This window comes from Mustela lutreola, chromosome 2 (genome assembly GCF_030435805.1).
Source record: "Mustela lutreola isolate mMusLut2 chromosome 2, mMusLut2.pri, whole genome shotgun sequence".
NCBI classification, from domain to species: Eukaryota; Metazoa; Chordata; class Mammalia; order Carnivora; family Mustelidae; genus Mustela; species Mustela lutreola.
In genome coordinates, this window is record NC_081291.1 from 53,395,299 (window position 1) to 53,410,911 (window position 15,613).

The window sequence follows — 15,613 nt, forward strand, 5'->3', positions numbered from 1 at the left end:
GCTTTTCCTGACCCCCCCAATACCAACCAAACATGATCTAATCAATAAGAAAACTATGAATCATCCTATTTATTAATCACACAAGGAAGATAATCAAAATATCCAAGCTCAAACTTGAATAAAAATAAATTCTCAATTTCCTATTTATCTTATTAATTGGTGCACAATTATTTTTTGTTTTGTATTTATTTGTACAAATGAGATATTTAAGCTCATGGCAACTTAAACTACTAATGGAATACCTGAACTCTGGGACGGTTTGGGGACATCAGCTTCTTCAAATCAAGTAAGTGTGTGTATATTTACACACACACACTTTTTTAGTTTGTGGATATTGGACAGTGCTAGAGACATTTCTTGGGAACCTAATCTTCTCAATGGCAAGTTCCAGCATTGCCTTTGCCAGTAGTTGAGTTCATATGGACTTGATGCCAATTTTCTTCTCACATATGTGAAATAACAGTTGGGCACATAACAAACAAAACAGTGACACCACAGAGAAGCCTAGTGCTTTTTAAGAAGTGAAATGGGTGGATTCAGAACTAATTTTTTCTTTAGGTGAACTGAGTTTAAATTAAATTAAATGTTGCAAGAGATTACAGTATTTGTATGACTCTCAAAAAGTCAAAGGCTGTGGCAATAAAGTATTTTCATTTTATAGAGTTTTTCTTGGAGAGGCTGCATACCATGTGACAGCAGAGTGTTTCAAACCCGGAGGCTGGTGCCAGCACAAAATCCAAACATCATAAAGTTACTTCCAAAGCACAGATAATTATCAGTCCCCTCTCTTGGAACAGAGCATCTCTCAGCTAATCCAAATCTGCCAGTCCAGAATCACCTTCCTAGTCTAGGGTTTTAAGTATGAATCGATGGGTAAGGCATGTTTTCCGGGAAGGAAAGGAGAAGTTATTGAACAACAATGGTCAGAAGAGTAAAAAACCATAGGCATCAGTACTTTCCCAATTTTTTCTCTAGCAGAATTTCTTTTTTCTTTTTTTTATCTTTCTTTTGCCAAAAAAAGACAAGGGAGGCCAGCCAGTGGCCCAGTGGCCATTGCTATGTGCATGCCTGGTCCATCAGTCAGTTTTTGAAAATCCAGCTAACTTGTCTCCAACAAACAGCTTACCTCCAACCCTGTCCACTTAGGGCAGTGTGTCTTTACCACACTAGACCTTTCCTAAGTAAAGGGGCTGATTGTCGAGGCTTTGCATGCTTTTGCAGTGCCCAAGAATCAGTAAAATGCCTTGTGATCCATACTTCTCTGCTTCCCCAATTCACCCAAAGGGTACTGGGGAAGCCTTTGCCTTCTGTCTAGGCTGCTTCTTTACACAGAAGCTCTCTGAAAGCTTTGCTCACCAGGATTTGAGATCCATGCTCTTCAGTGAATTTCCATCAGAGGATCACTGCCAAGTCACACAAATCTGTCAAAGGAGGCTTGTCTGCAGTGCACCGAGTCCCTCTCCACGGAGTGACAGCTCAACAACTATCCCTGAGTGCTAGCCGGCCAGCCATCTCTTCTTTCCCACCCCCTTCACTAGATTTCACTACCACCTGTTAATGCATCTAAAGGGAGCAAGAGGAACTCAGTCACAACAGATGATGAGAGTTGATGCCAGAAGTGTAAACAAGTCATAAATTACTCTTAATTCCTCTTGGCTATGGATGCTGTTAGTCTTTAGCGATGGAAAAATATACTCACTTTAATCTCTTTTATTTATATAATATAATAGTTGGTCCTCTCGTATGACTATAAATCTCACTTTTCTTCAACAAGCATTTCCTAAGCATGTGCTCTGGGCAAAGTACTGTGTAAGCTGCTACTTTTAAGAACAGATATGGGAGTTCATGTTTAGTGGGGACAGGAGTTTGGGAAGATGAAAAAGTTCTGGAGATGGATGATGGTAATTGTTGTGCAACAGTGTGAACATATTAATGCCACCGAACTATACATTTTTAAATGACTAAAATGGTAGATTTTATATTTTTTAAATGGTTATATATTTTATCACAAAACAGATTAGGGATCGTAAGCATTTTTTTCAGTCAAGATTAGCTGTTTGTTGTAAGTTATAAATTCTATATATATATCCTATAGCAAAATAACAAATGTGTGGGACTCACCACAAAAACCTGGAGTTCCCCATTTCTTATATTTTACATAGCAAGTACTGAGTTCATTATGTCCCTAATTTCTCCTATTGTCAGAGTACTATATAGGTCTTTTTTAATGATTATCCTCTGCAATCAAGGTGAAAACAGAGTCTTAACAATGAACCCTGAGTTCATAAGGCTTTATGCTTAGCATCCATACCACAGTGCCCCAGAATGGCTAGAACTTTATTGAGCGTGGAGAACAGAGACTCAGATCCTGCCTTGAGGCCAGCCAATGTGGAGAAAGTCATGGCTTTCCATCTCTGTCTGGTTCCAGTGCTATGACTGTGGGCAAGTCTCCTCATCTTCATGAACTGGCTGCTGTGTCCTTACCTATAAAATGGGAGTGAAGTTGCCTGCTATGCAGGCTATCAGGACCAAACAAGCCAACATTTCTGAGAACACTGAGTGCTGGGCTGGGGGCAGGTGGTAAATCAGTGCCACCCCCTTGCCCCTGCAGCTTCTGTGACAACGGAGTGAAATGCAGTGGGTGTCTGAGACAGCCTCCAGAGCGCTCTTCATTCCACACATGTGGGAGTGTGTGAGACACCTCCTGAAAATCTTTCCTTCCTCTCCTGTTACTCTCTAGACTCTGCTCTCCTGCTCTGCCTGCCTTTGAACTTTAGGAAGTTCATGATGCAAATATATTGGTGCTGTGGGAGAGGAGAGATAGCCCACCCCTTGCCCAGTGCCAGCAACATCTTGGAAGCAGAGCAGTGCTCAGGGTCTTGTGGTGTTTGGGCATCTTGCTCTTTCAAGACCCCAGGCCTCAGTGTCTCGCTTCTCAGACCCACTACATTTCCCTAGGGTTAAAAGTTGTCCCCTTGGTTTCCTTTGACCTCTTGTCCCTCAGTCGGGAGCTAGAAGCAAAGAAAGGTCCTTATTACCCCACACCTGTGTCTCTGCAGCCAGTAGTTTGGCCCCCCACAACCCCTCTTCCTGCAGGTCTGAAAGGCTGTGTCTGGGGACTGTCACCCTTCCTTCCTTCTGTGTCCATGCTATTTCTCCTTGCTCCGGGGGACAGCCCAGCTTTGTATATAGGTCTCACCAAGACATAGAATCCAATTTGTAGAAAGATTAGAGTGCTTTGATGAGTGGTATAATTTATCAGCTTCTCCAAGTTAATGACATTCTTTGAGCTGGGTACCCCTTCTATACCAGCACCGTATGTTAAAGGGGATGGCCAGGCTAGTGCCAGGCTACTAAGCCAGTGGTTCTTAAGCCTTTTATTATTTTTAACCTTTTTATTGAGAATTGTATAATTTATATACAATTAAATATGAATTCTGTACAAATCTTAAGTATACATCTCAATGAATTTTTGTGATCTGCACACCTGTGTAAATACTACCCAGACTAAGATTCAGAACATCTCCAGTACTCCAGAGCCTCAGACCCATTTCTAGTCAGTATCCCCAAAGGTAACTACTGCTTCAACCTCTTCTCATTGGATTGGGTTCTTGACTTTCTCACACTTATGTCCACCCCTAAGTCCCAATTTTCTACTTAATATCATTTAAGAATTCAAAATCTGTTATTGCCTGTTTTAACCAAAAAGAAACAAAGAAGTGGTCATCTTAGAAATGCTTTTCCTGCCCTCACCACTGATACACATCCCAATATACCCTTCTGGCCCCACCAGCCCCACCCCCCCAATCAGGTCATGGTCAGGGAGGTAAGATCCCCATCCTTTCTGGTCAGTCATGCTCAATCCCAGAGTCTGAAAAGGGACAGAAGCAGATTCCCTAGGACCTTGGTTCTGTTTTCCGGGTGCCCAAACTTCAAGGTATAGTGTTTTCTAAGCTGAACAATGGTATAGTTCTTAGAATCATCAGATATCCACTGAGCTTCTAACACGCTCAGATTCCTGCTTTCCTTTTTCTGTCAAAGTAGGATTATCTTTCCCCTGATTATGTTTTCAGTTTTCTTGAGAATGAGGAATGTATTTGAAGAGAAGTATCATCATTGCATTCCCTGTGTTAATGTTGACCATCTCGAATTGTTTCTACTGAAAAAATTACAAGAAAATGATTTTACAGGAGGTACACAGAAGCCCCCATTTTGGCGTGCACTGCCATACTCAAATCCTTGTATTTAAAAGTGGAGCTTAGTCTGTTTATCCTACAGTAAAAATATCTACAAGAAGCTATTATTATATTGACATTGGAGCCAAACAGGAAATCAGAGGAATCACAGATGTTATCTGCTTTAATGCAATGGGTTTTCTACACTCTGGCTTTGCAGCCAATCAGGATAGACTCCACAAAAAGGATTTAAGAAACATATTATTGATATAATGTGTATTTATTGGACTCTGCAAGCTACATTGTGTTCCCAGAGTTCTGAGGGCAAAAGCAAGAGGGAGACTTAAGAGAGAGAAGATGAACCCAACAAGAAGGAATTGAGATAGATTCCATCATTACCATGGATATATAATTATAACATATATGGGGGAGAATTTAGAATAATTCGAGAGTGTATGTAAGCATTTATTATATGCACAGTATTGGATAACATAGTTTGCTGCCCAAAGGGAAGATGATATGTCAAAAGAAGTAAGTCCTCAAAACTTTTTCATCATTTTTATCCATAATTAAGATTAGGATAAAACTGGCACATCTGGCTAATTCGTGGGTGATGCTAAACCTGGAAGAGCACTAAAATCAGGATCTAAAGAGATAATGACAGACACAAGGCTGAATCTGAAAAGTTGAAATATAGCAGGCACAAGTAGAAGTCCTTAGATTATTAAAAAAAAAAAAAGAAGAAGAAGAAGAAAGTTTCTGTGAGTCTTGAATAGGGAGACTCAATAAATAGCACCTGTGAGGAGAGATTGTGGCTGCTTGTCGCACAGTGCGGGTAAATCAGTGGTAAGAAGGGGCATAACAAATAGCTTCTGCACTGTGAGCTCTCATTTCTCAAAATTGAATGGCTAGGACCCACATCTGGGTACAATACTGACCTCACTTCTGATGACCACACTTAAAGATGCTGAGAGATGTTGAGAACCAGGATCAGAAATTATGTTACCTGCTTTCACTGATTTCACTTATTTGTGGAGCATAACAAATAATATGGAGGACAAGGGGAGATGGAGAGGAGAAGGGAGCAGAGAGAGTCAATTATCATATGGTTTCACTTATTTGTGGAGCATAACAAAAAGCATGGACGACATGGGGAGTTAGAGAGAAGGGGGTTGGGGTAAATTGGAAGGGGAGGTGAATCATAAGAGACTATGGACTCTGAAAAACAAGCTGAGGGGTTTGAAGTGGCAGGGGGGTGGGAGGTCGGAGTACCAGGTGGTGGGTATTATAGAGGGCACGGATTGCATGGAGCAGTGGGTGTGGTGAAAAAATAATGATATTGTTATGCTGAAAATAAATGAAAAAAAAAAAGTGAGCCTATCACTAATGTGAATAAATACATGACTTGGTATTGAAAAAAAAATAATGAATACTGTTACGCTGAAAAGAAATAAAAAATTTTTAAAAAAAGGAAATTATGTTACCTGGAACATTCTTAAATAAAAGAATGAGTAGTTAGTTGAAAGAACAGAAGGGATGCCCATGTCCCATCCTCAGATACCTGAAGGCTGTCCCACATGTGAGGCACATGAGGCTTGTGTTCTGGAAGGCTGTGTTAGGATTAGGGAGTGGTTACAGAGAAGGGACTCTGGTTCAATTACTCACACTTGAAGCTGCTAAGTGGAAGGAGTATGCGGCCTCATGCCTGTGTGTGGGTATGGAGGACACACATTTTTGGAGGTTGGACCTCATACCAATCATGGGGCTCCATTGGGTGCTTGTCAGAGGGGTTGTGGAAGGGATTCACACACTCTGTAGAGCTTTGGAAAAAAATGCCCTGTGAGGCCTTGTCCAACCCTGATAATATATGGTTGCTCACAGGCATATAGCACAGGCTCAGATGAGTTCTAGTAAGATGGCCGTGGGCTAGAACATCTGGGGAAGGAGGCAAGGACTGTCACGGAACTTGAATTATGATGGAATTGAAGAGAACAAGGTAAAGATAGCAGGCATGGGGTGGGATTGGGAGATTATGAGAGAGAATTTGGGTAGATAGGGTGGGGCAACAGAGTGGGAAACTGTAACAGATGGAGATTTGGGTGCCCTTGCTCTCATGTGATCTCCTACAAGGACACAGGGTGACAGAGACCCCAACCCCACAACTTCAGTGATAGTGGCAGTTCCCTCTTCTATTGGTTGAGAGGCAGTGGAAGTGCCCAGACCAAACCACTCAAAAGTTATTTCTGCTGCAAAAGAGTCATAGGCAGTTTCCTAATGACTGTGAGGGGAAGGCACCTTGCTAGGACATGGACAACAAGGCTTCTTTATCCACCTGCAGCCTCATCGGAGGTTTTGCATTTGTACTAACATGCTAACTCTGAACATTCCAGAACTTCAAGGTGTTATTTCCAGTGGCTGTCATGCTCACTAAGTTTGTGTTTTGCTTTTGTGGCTTCAGAGAGCCCTTCTGTAGTTCTGGTCACCAGGATACTTGTCTGTGTGGCCAATAGCAAGATGAAGAGTGTTTTCAGGGGACTCAGTTCATTTGTACTGTAAGGACTTACAATGTATTGCAAGTGTATCACATTTTTATCTCCAGGCATTTTCTACACAATGGTGCTATGATGTGAGTAAATTAGGGCTCATTCTCTGTCTCACAGATGAGGAGATTAATGCAAGAGAGGTAAAGTGAAGCAGGGAGAGTGGTTTCATAAATGTGGAGAACAGCCTGTTTTATGAACGGAAAGGCCATTGGAAGTAGGACGTTATTGCTCTTTAACTAAAGAAATGTTTGCAAGGCCAAGTTAAACAGGATATGGCATTCTCTCCGAGCATTTCCACCACCACGCCCCTCTCCTCACTCGGGTGCTTGTGGGTCACTTCCTAATCTATGAATGGTTTCGCTGACCTGTAAGCAAGGGTGGGAGGTGGAGATTGCGCTTGAACAAACTCATCAAGGGAAGTCATTCTGCAAGTTTCCCAAGGATGAGAGAATGTTTTTTCTTCCCCCTCCCTTGCCACTCCCCCACCTCCTCCACTGTAACCTACCCTAGCAAAAACTGTAACCCAGAGCTGCATTTAGAAGACTACCATGGCCATGTTCATCCTGTTCTTCTTTGGGGACTACTGAGGCTTTGTGCCCCCACTTGACGAGTGCCTCTAAAAAGATGTTTTAAGGCTATCAAAGAGACTGCAATATCTGGGGGCCATTTAAAAAGCCAGAGACGTTTTCTATGACTCATCACCAAGTCCTGACATTTAATAATCCCATCACCCTAGGGGGGGGGGGGTCTCCAATACTGTCTCATTTGATCTTCTACCCAATTTGAGTAAAGAATCAGAAATGCTTTATGGGCTGATTGCGTAGGATGCATTATCATTCCTTCTGAAGTTGGAAAGGAAAAATAAAGCTGTCATTGCTTGAATTAAAATAAAATAAACACAAACCCATAGGACTTGGCTAACGTCTCTTCTGATGTGGCCTTTATTGGGTATTTCTAGTGTTTGTAACTGTGTCAGATTCTAAGCAGTCATTCTGCTCCCTGATTTCCCCTGATTTTCCATCATATTCTCCCTGTCATACTTGGACGCTCCTGCTCTGTCTTCATGCAGGTTATACAGAGCTTGTTTATTCCTTTGAGACACAAAGCAGATTGTTTGCTTAATTTTTATTTTAAATATTGTCTGTGAGTCGTCATCATGGGGCAGCTTTGGTAAAATGGGGCTGATTTTTGTTCCCTAGAAGTCTCTGCCAATATTCCCATCTATTGTATACATTCAGTGCTATTATAGTAATAATAGTTTACAGAGGCCCAGATTATGATATTTTAATAGTATAGAGCCCCTTGCTTCATGCAAATTGGAATGAAGTATTAAAACCACAGTTTTGGCTCTACTTATCAGTATACAAAAAGTTTGGACTCGATTCCTTAGATAGAAATGAGCCCTCTTTGGCAATTTAGAATTTCTTCATGTCTCACATCATAGAGCCCTCATTTTAAGAATGAAGAAGAGGAGTTCTGGGACTACTCTTTGGTGAGTTTTTGGTCAAATGAGATTGAATTCCAAGTATCCTGGCTCTTAATCCAGTATTTTTTCCCTCTTATTCTATGTTTAACCTCTCTTTTTGTATACTTTCCTAGAAGCAAGGCTATGATCTCCAAGCAGAATTTCTGTAAAGTCAATTCCAGCGTGCCCCAGTTAGAAAGAATCCTAAAACAGCAATTTTCCAAGCATGCAATCAAGGGCTGTGATTCATGTTCTTAGGATATAGCTCTAGGAACTTTGCAGTATGGACTCCATGTAGTGTGGCTGCTGAGGGAGGGAACTGATGCCTACTATGTATTGTATCAAACTTGTCCTTTATAAGTGCACTCCTATCTCAGGTGATATAATTTCTTACCATCTCATCCTCCAGTTCATCTACTACTCCATTGAATTAATCTTCCTAAAACATTGGTTTTTAATGTATCAGTGCTGGGACCAGACACCTAATCAAAACTCTAAACTCCTTAGCTTCTCCTCCAAGGCCCTCCACCAGACCAGTGTCTTCACTGTCTCATATTCATTCCCAGTCCTCTTTGCTCTTGTCAAGGGTCTCCTTCTCCTGTCTGTGCTTCAGGCATTCCCAGCCCACAGGGGCCTGTCCAGTCCCACTTGTTTGAATCTGTTCTATGTTGTGCTCCCATCTGACTATACTCCTTCCATTCTGATCTCCTGAAACATGTACTGATTCTATGAGAGTGTATAACCATGACATTTGACATCCTGATTACATTGCTGTCATGAGTTCTGGCCTCTGAAACTCAGCTATGAGTTCCCAGAGAAATTCTCAGACAGTGCTCTCGGAGTTTCAGGAATTATTTCACAGAGCCCACAAGGCCAAAAGAAAAACACAGAAATTTAATTTATGAAGCAGTTAGGACTCAATAAATAGTCCTGACCTAACAATTAATAGCTCTTTGAGAAAATACTGCACGTAAATTGAAAAAAAAAAAAAAATCATTGTTTTATTCTAAAAACAACCACAGTTATTTACTAATAGGGTTTATGTTCCCGTTGGGTACTTCATAGTTTCCCAAAGCTTGGAATCAGATGGGACACTACCACATTCCTTTCCTGTTCTGTGTTGTATTTCACATAATACTTTTTGTGGTACAGTTGCCAAAACCCCAGTTTTGCAAAGATTTGAGATCATCAGAAGGAATATAGTACAAACTAAAATGTCAGAGCTATAAACTACCTTGATCTGGTAGTTTCTGCAGTGCCTGACAGATACTGTGTGTGTCATGCTTTCCTGAAAAATTTAAAATACCCCATCCTGCAGTGCCCTGAGGGACACACTTTGGGAACCACAGCTCTAGAGTAGTATCAACCTTCCCTTGTGTGTTCCACAAAGTGTATTGAGCAATGTAGTCCTCCTAGTGGGTAGCCAGTTAATACTTGTTGAGGACTTTAATTCTTGACCATCTGACAGAGGCCATAAGCACCACAGCTTCAGCAATGTACTGAGTTTCCCAGCATGGCAATAATTCAAGTTAAATCCATTTGAACATCTTTTGGGTATGCTGGAAGGGAAATTCCTGTACAAAATGGAGGTTGGCTTAAATACCCTTTAAATTCTTTTCCATCGCTAAGGTTCTCTAATTCAGCAGAAGTGATGTGCCGTGTAAGACCAACATTAACCACAATTGCATGATAGAGTAGTAAAGATAAAACGTCTCAAACTCTGAGGCTAAAAATATAAAAATATTTGAATTCTAACATGCTGAATTTGGTATGGATGTAGACGCATAAAACTACTGACTCCTAAACTAATAAGGGAGATTCGTTGAGAAACCTTTTTCTTTTCAATTACCATAAAAATTAACCATATAGTAGGAACAAAGAAAACCACGGTACTTATCAAAAAAGTAGAAATAGGGGTGCTTGGGTGGCTCAGTGGGTTAAGCCTCTGCCTTCAGCTCAGGTCATGATCTCAGGGTCCTGGGATCGAGCCCCACATTGGGCTCTCTGCTCAGCAGGGAGCCTGCTTCCCCCTTCTCTCTCTGCCTGACTCTCTGCCTACTTGTGATCTCTCTGTCTCTCCCCCTGTCAAATAAATAAATAAAATCTTTTTTTAAAAAAGTAGAAATAGCACAAGAAAACATATCTGATCAGAAATAGCACAAGAAAACATATCTGATCACTCTATAATAAATTAAGAAACACAAATTTATAAAATTAAAACACAAAAAACACCACTGGGATTTTTTTTAAAACTCCTCTTGAGTCATTGAGGAAATCAAAATGAAAATTGTAGACTATCTGGAAAAGAATGTGAAAATTCTGCACGTAATTTTTTTTGACACAGCTAATATAGTACTTCGGAAAATTCACCAACCTCAGTTCTTATATAAATAACAAAAGTGAAGGAAAATAAAAGAAATTATGTGTCACACTTATGACATTATTAAAAAAGGAAAGAAAATTAACCCAAGGATGGCAGAAGAAAAAATCTTAGAAGATTGCCTTATGCACCGTAAGCACTTAATAGATGTTAGCCACTATTTGAAAGATACAGAAAATTCTCCTGGATAGAGTAGTAAATTTGAAAAGCAAGGTTCCCTTTTGAGACATTTGGGGATATTTGAATATGGACTCCATATTAAGATGATAGTATTGAATTAATGTTAATCTTCATGGGTGTGGTGATGTTATTATGGGTGTGTAGGAGGACACCCTTATTCTTACAGGACACATGCTGTTGTATTCAGAAGGTAAGTGTCATGATGTCTGCAGTATACTTTTTAGTGATTCAGGGGAAAAAAGTAAACATAGATTAAGAGAAAAATGCGGGGAAAATATCAGCATATTTATGGGAACAGGATAGGGGTACTGATTCAAATTTTCTCTAAGTTTTAAACTTTTCAAAAGAAAAATTTTCCAAAACCAGGGTATAGAACATGTGTAGCATGTTTTTTAAAGAATCATATGTGTATGTATGTGTGTGTGTGTTTATAAGTTTGTATATGCATAGTATAAGGTGTATACCAGAAATTGAAAACAGTGGTTGCTACTGGACAAGAGAGCTGTTTGGCTGGAGACAGGACTGGAAGGAGACTCAGTTTGTGAATCTTGTACATATGCTTCCATTTTCTATCCTAATCGGTGGGGGGCTCTTACAATTTTTATTTAATTTTAAGCTCCATGTCCTATGTTCAGTTTTACTGTTGGACAAATGAAGTAATTTATGCCCCAGGGAGCAGAGACTGCTTAGGAAGTGCCTTATCTCCAGGCAGACTTCTTGGACAGATTCCTCCTTGGACTGTCCAGACTTTGCTGCGGGTTTCCTGTGGGCAAGCAGCCTGCATGCCTCCTGCCCCAATATCCCACCCCCTCCCGCACACAACACCCTTTGGCTTTGGCTCCATGGGGGTTTCATGAAGACGTTTTTACAGCTGGTGGAAGGTGGTAAGCACATGGGATGGTCCTCAGAAGAAAAAGGTGTGGGCTTCCTGTTTTCACTGTGACTCAGGGAGAGCATTTCTGTGGAACACTCTTAATGAATAACTTGCTCACCCTGACACCAGTGTCAGAGTTCAGGGCAAGAGGCAAATGGTGGCAAGCTTTCCTCCTTGGTGAGAACCAGAACTGAAAGTCTTTTGGATGCAGCTTGTGGTGCCGAAGATTTCAGAGCTGGAAGGGATATACCCGAGTGATCCAAACCATCCACTTTACAAGTGAAGCCACCAAGGCCAGGAAAGTTCTGCAGATGTGGACAAGTGGCACAACTAGTAACCGTACACTCCCTGAGCCATCTCTGCAGGATTCTTTCCATGACACCACAGCCACCTGAGAGGCCCACAGGGACTCAGAACTCTGTGGCGGGTGTCAGGCTCATTTCATTGGGCAGGTGGTGTTACAGCTGATCTGCTCACTCGCTCGCTCGCTCTCAGAAGAAAAGGATTCAGTACGTCTTAAAGCTGAGGAGCCAGGGAGGGAGATGGGGAGGAGTAGGGAGGCAAGGTTCACTAAAAACAGTATTTTGCCTGTGCAAGACCTGGCAGGGAACCCAGTTCACCTCTTATTTAAAAGAGATTGATAAACTCAGGGTGGATTCTATTTCTGCCCTCACAGCATTAAAATACCTAACCCTAGAGATTTTGCATAGAATGCTTGAGAACTTTTTTTTCACTATTAACCTTATTATGAAATACCTCAGGCATGCAGGAAGACTTAGTGAATGCAATGAAAGCATGCATACCACACTCAACCAAAGAGTGACTAGACGGGGTGCCTGGGTGGCCCCATCAGCCAAGTATCCGACTCTTGGTCTTGGCTCAGATCACCAAGCCCAGTGTGGAGCTCTCTGCTCTCTGCTCAGCACAGAGTCTGCTGTCCCTCTGCTCCTCCCCCTGCTCATGCTTGCTTTCACTCTCTCACACTCTGTCTCCATCCACCTCTAAAGTGAATACATAAAATCTTTTTGAAAACATAAAAAATAATTTTAAAAATTCTTTTAATTAAAAAAAAAAGTGGGATATTTGGTTGAGGCCCCACCCCACTTCCCTGATCACGGCCTTCCCTCACCCCTTCCCCCAGGGATAAGCCCTGCCCTGAATATGCTCCTTATCATTGCTCTGTGTGCCTTTATTACCCTGACTGCATGTGTGATGTCTCCCTCAATGAGGTATCACCTTATTTTCCATAAAATTTTATGTAGAAGGGGTCACATTGTAATTTTCCTTACACAACTATTTTTTCCCCTCAAGAATATATTGTTGAGATTCATCCATGCTGCTTGGTGCAGCCCCAGTTCAGCTGTGTTCACCAGAGCAGAGGTTTTATTAACGACATACTTGAAAACCTGTGCATTCTTCTGTTGAAAAACATTTGTTTCCAAGCTTTGATACAAATAATGCCCCGAAAAACATCCTTGCACTTGTTCCTTGTGCACATAGTACCCGCCTTTTCTCACTATTGCTGTATCCTTCACTGATCCAGACTGAACAAACGGTTCTGTCTCTCTGTTTCAGAAATTCATGATTCATAGAAGTGGGTGTTTATCTGGGAGACAGCACTTTGGTTTATCTCAGGGCTTTTAATTTGGAGAGTGGAATTTTTTTTTTTATTCCTTCAAAGTAAACTGAGGTCTTTACCTCCGTTTACCTACTGAAGTTGAAATATCTTTGTGGGCAAGAAAAGCTCCTTTTGGAGATGCTCCTAATGACTGAAGCCATCCACTGATTGACTACCCTGCTGTACTCCAGCAGGCTATGCCCCTCTGACCCATCTCACTAGACTCTGGTCATGGCCCTCTAGAAAGTGGGCAGACCCTGTGAGAGGAAGTGCCTTTTCAGCAGAGTAACCACCGTGAATAGCAGACACCGCTGTGTGCTGTCAGGGCGTGCCGGTGATACCATTTCACTTCCATCCATCTCATCCCTTCTAGGCACCTGTATTTATGGCAGCTCAGCTGATGTTTGTATTTCTTCTGTGTTAGAAAAGGCTTATCCTCTGTAACCCCAGATCTGGGAGCAATCATTTACTCTAGTATCAAGCTAGATATAGGGGTTACAGTCCTGCCTTCGGTAAGATTGTATTCTGGTGCTACAGGCTTCAGGCACATGCATTTACCATTTTATTTTTTATTTTATTTTTTTTAAAGATTTTATTTATTTATTTGAAAGAGATCACAAGTAGGCAGAGAGGCAGGCAGAGAGAGAGAGGAGGAAGCAGGCTCCCTGCTGAGCAGAGAGCCCGATGCAGGACTCAATCCCAGGACCCTGAGACCATGACCTGAGCTGAAGGCAGAGGCTTAACCCACTGAGCCACCCAGGTGCCCTGCATTTACCATTTTAACATCAGAAATGTGATAAAGGCTGCTCGATATGTACAGAGAAAGGGTAGAGAGTGCCAAAGAGGGAGTGATTCCAGTATGAGGACAGGGAAGACTTCATGGAAGAGAAGCCATTCAACTTTACCTAAAAGGGCTAACAGAGAAGATGAACAATGACAATGACGCAGAGAGATGAGGCTTGAAAGGCAGGAAGGTGGGTGGGTTGAGGCCGGGCAAGGAAGCATATTGAAGGGACTTCACCCTGATGAATTGGGGAACACATAGAATTGTGTTAAGCAGAGAAAAGACTCTGTAGGGACTGTTAGAAAAATGCCTTTGGCAGCCAGGAAAGACATGAATTGGAAACAGCTGGAGGCCTGAGCAGGAGACAGGAGTAGGCAGTAGCGATAGGAAAAAGGAAGGAAAGAATAAATTTGAAGGCAGCTACTCGGTCAGGAATAAGCAAAATGCAGATTGGTGGACAGAGGGCAGCTTTTGTTATTTTATTTACTTTATTTATTTCGACTTTATTTCTACTATTCTACTTTATTTATTTCTAATCACCAAAATGGAGTATAATGTGGAAGGAATAGTATAAACATCTAATTAAGGATAAGAGTTTGAGGCATATGAAAGAAATGAGTATCCATGAGAGTCATGCCACATGTCTTAACTCTCGTGTGTTGATTTCTGCACATGCTTAAGTCAGGAAAGGGGGCAAGTCTGCATTTGGAATCAGGGAGCCAACATTTAATGTCCCTGCCCTTCCTCTTGACTATCTGTGAGACCTTGTGCATGCCACTCGACCTTTCTAAGACTGCAGTCCCTTCCAGCGTAAAACAGGATTTGTCTACTGCCCCAGGATCCCTTCCAGAGCTAACATCCTCCAGTCTCTTTTTCATGCCTGACTGCCCTGGCCCTGGACAGGCCCTGTTAGCTTTTAGAGATCAATTATAGTTTCTGTTGGACTTCTTGGACCTATGGGTAACTTAGACAGGTGTTGCTTAATTTCCAGTTATTTGGAGATTTTTCTCATCGTTCTGTTCTTGCATTTCATCTCATTTCCAAAGTGGTCAGAAAACACGATTTTAATCTTTTGAAATTTGTTGAGATCTACTTGATGGCTAAGAATATAATCTGTTTTGGTAAATGTGCCATGTGCACTTGTAAAGAATCTCTATTCTGCAGCTGTTGCATATGTATGTCAGTGAAATTGGGTTGGTTAGTCATGTTCAAATCTTCTGTATCCTTACTGATGTTTTGTCTGCTTCGTCTGTTAGTAAGAGAGGTGTGTTAAAATCTCTAGTGATAACTACAGATTTGTTTGTTCCTTTTTTTTTATCCTCAACTTTGTTTTATTTCTTTTAAAGCTAAGTTATTTGATCCATTAATGTTTAGGACATTTATCTTTCTTTTGGATTGACCCTTTTATTATTGTGAAATGTCTCTAGTTATTTCTCATGGTACTTCTTATTTTAATATCTATTTAGCTCATATTGCCATACCCAAAGCTTTCTTTTTGTTATTTGCCATGGTATTAATCATTTATTTTCAACCTGTTGAAAAGTGAATTGCTGGGTTTTTTTAGCTACATCTCTGTTTTTTTTAATTCCAATAT

At 41.2% G+C, this 15,613-nt stretch overlaps 1 protein-coding gene across 7 annotated transcripts in view; it reads left to right on the forward strand.

Annotated features, from left to right (window-relative positions):
* ATG7 (autophagy related 7) overlaps positions 1-15,613 on the forward strand; it is a 245,926-nt gene that overhangs the window by 173,313 nt on the left and 57,000 nt on the right. The gene's annotated exons all lie outside the window — the stretch shown is intronic.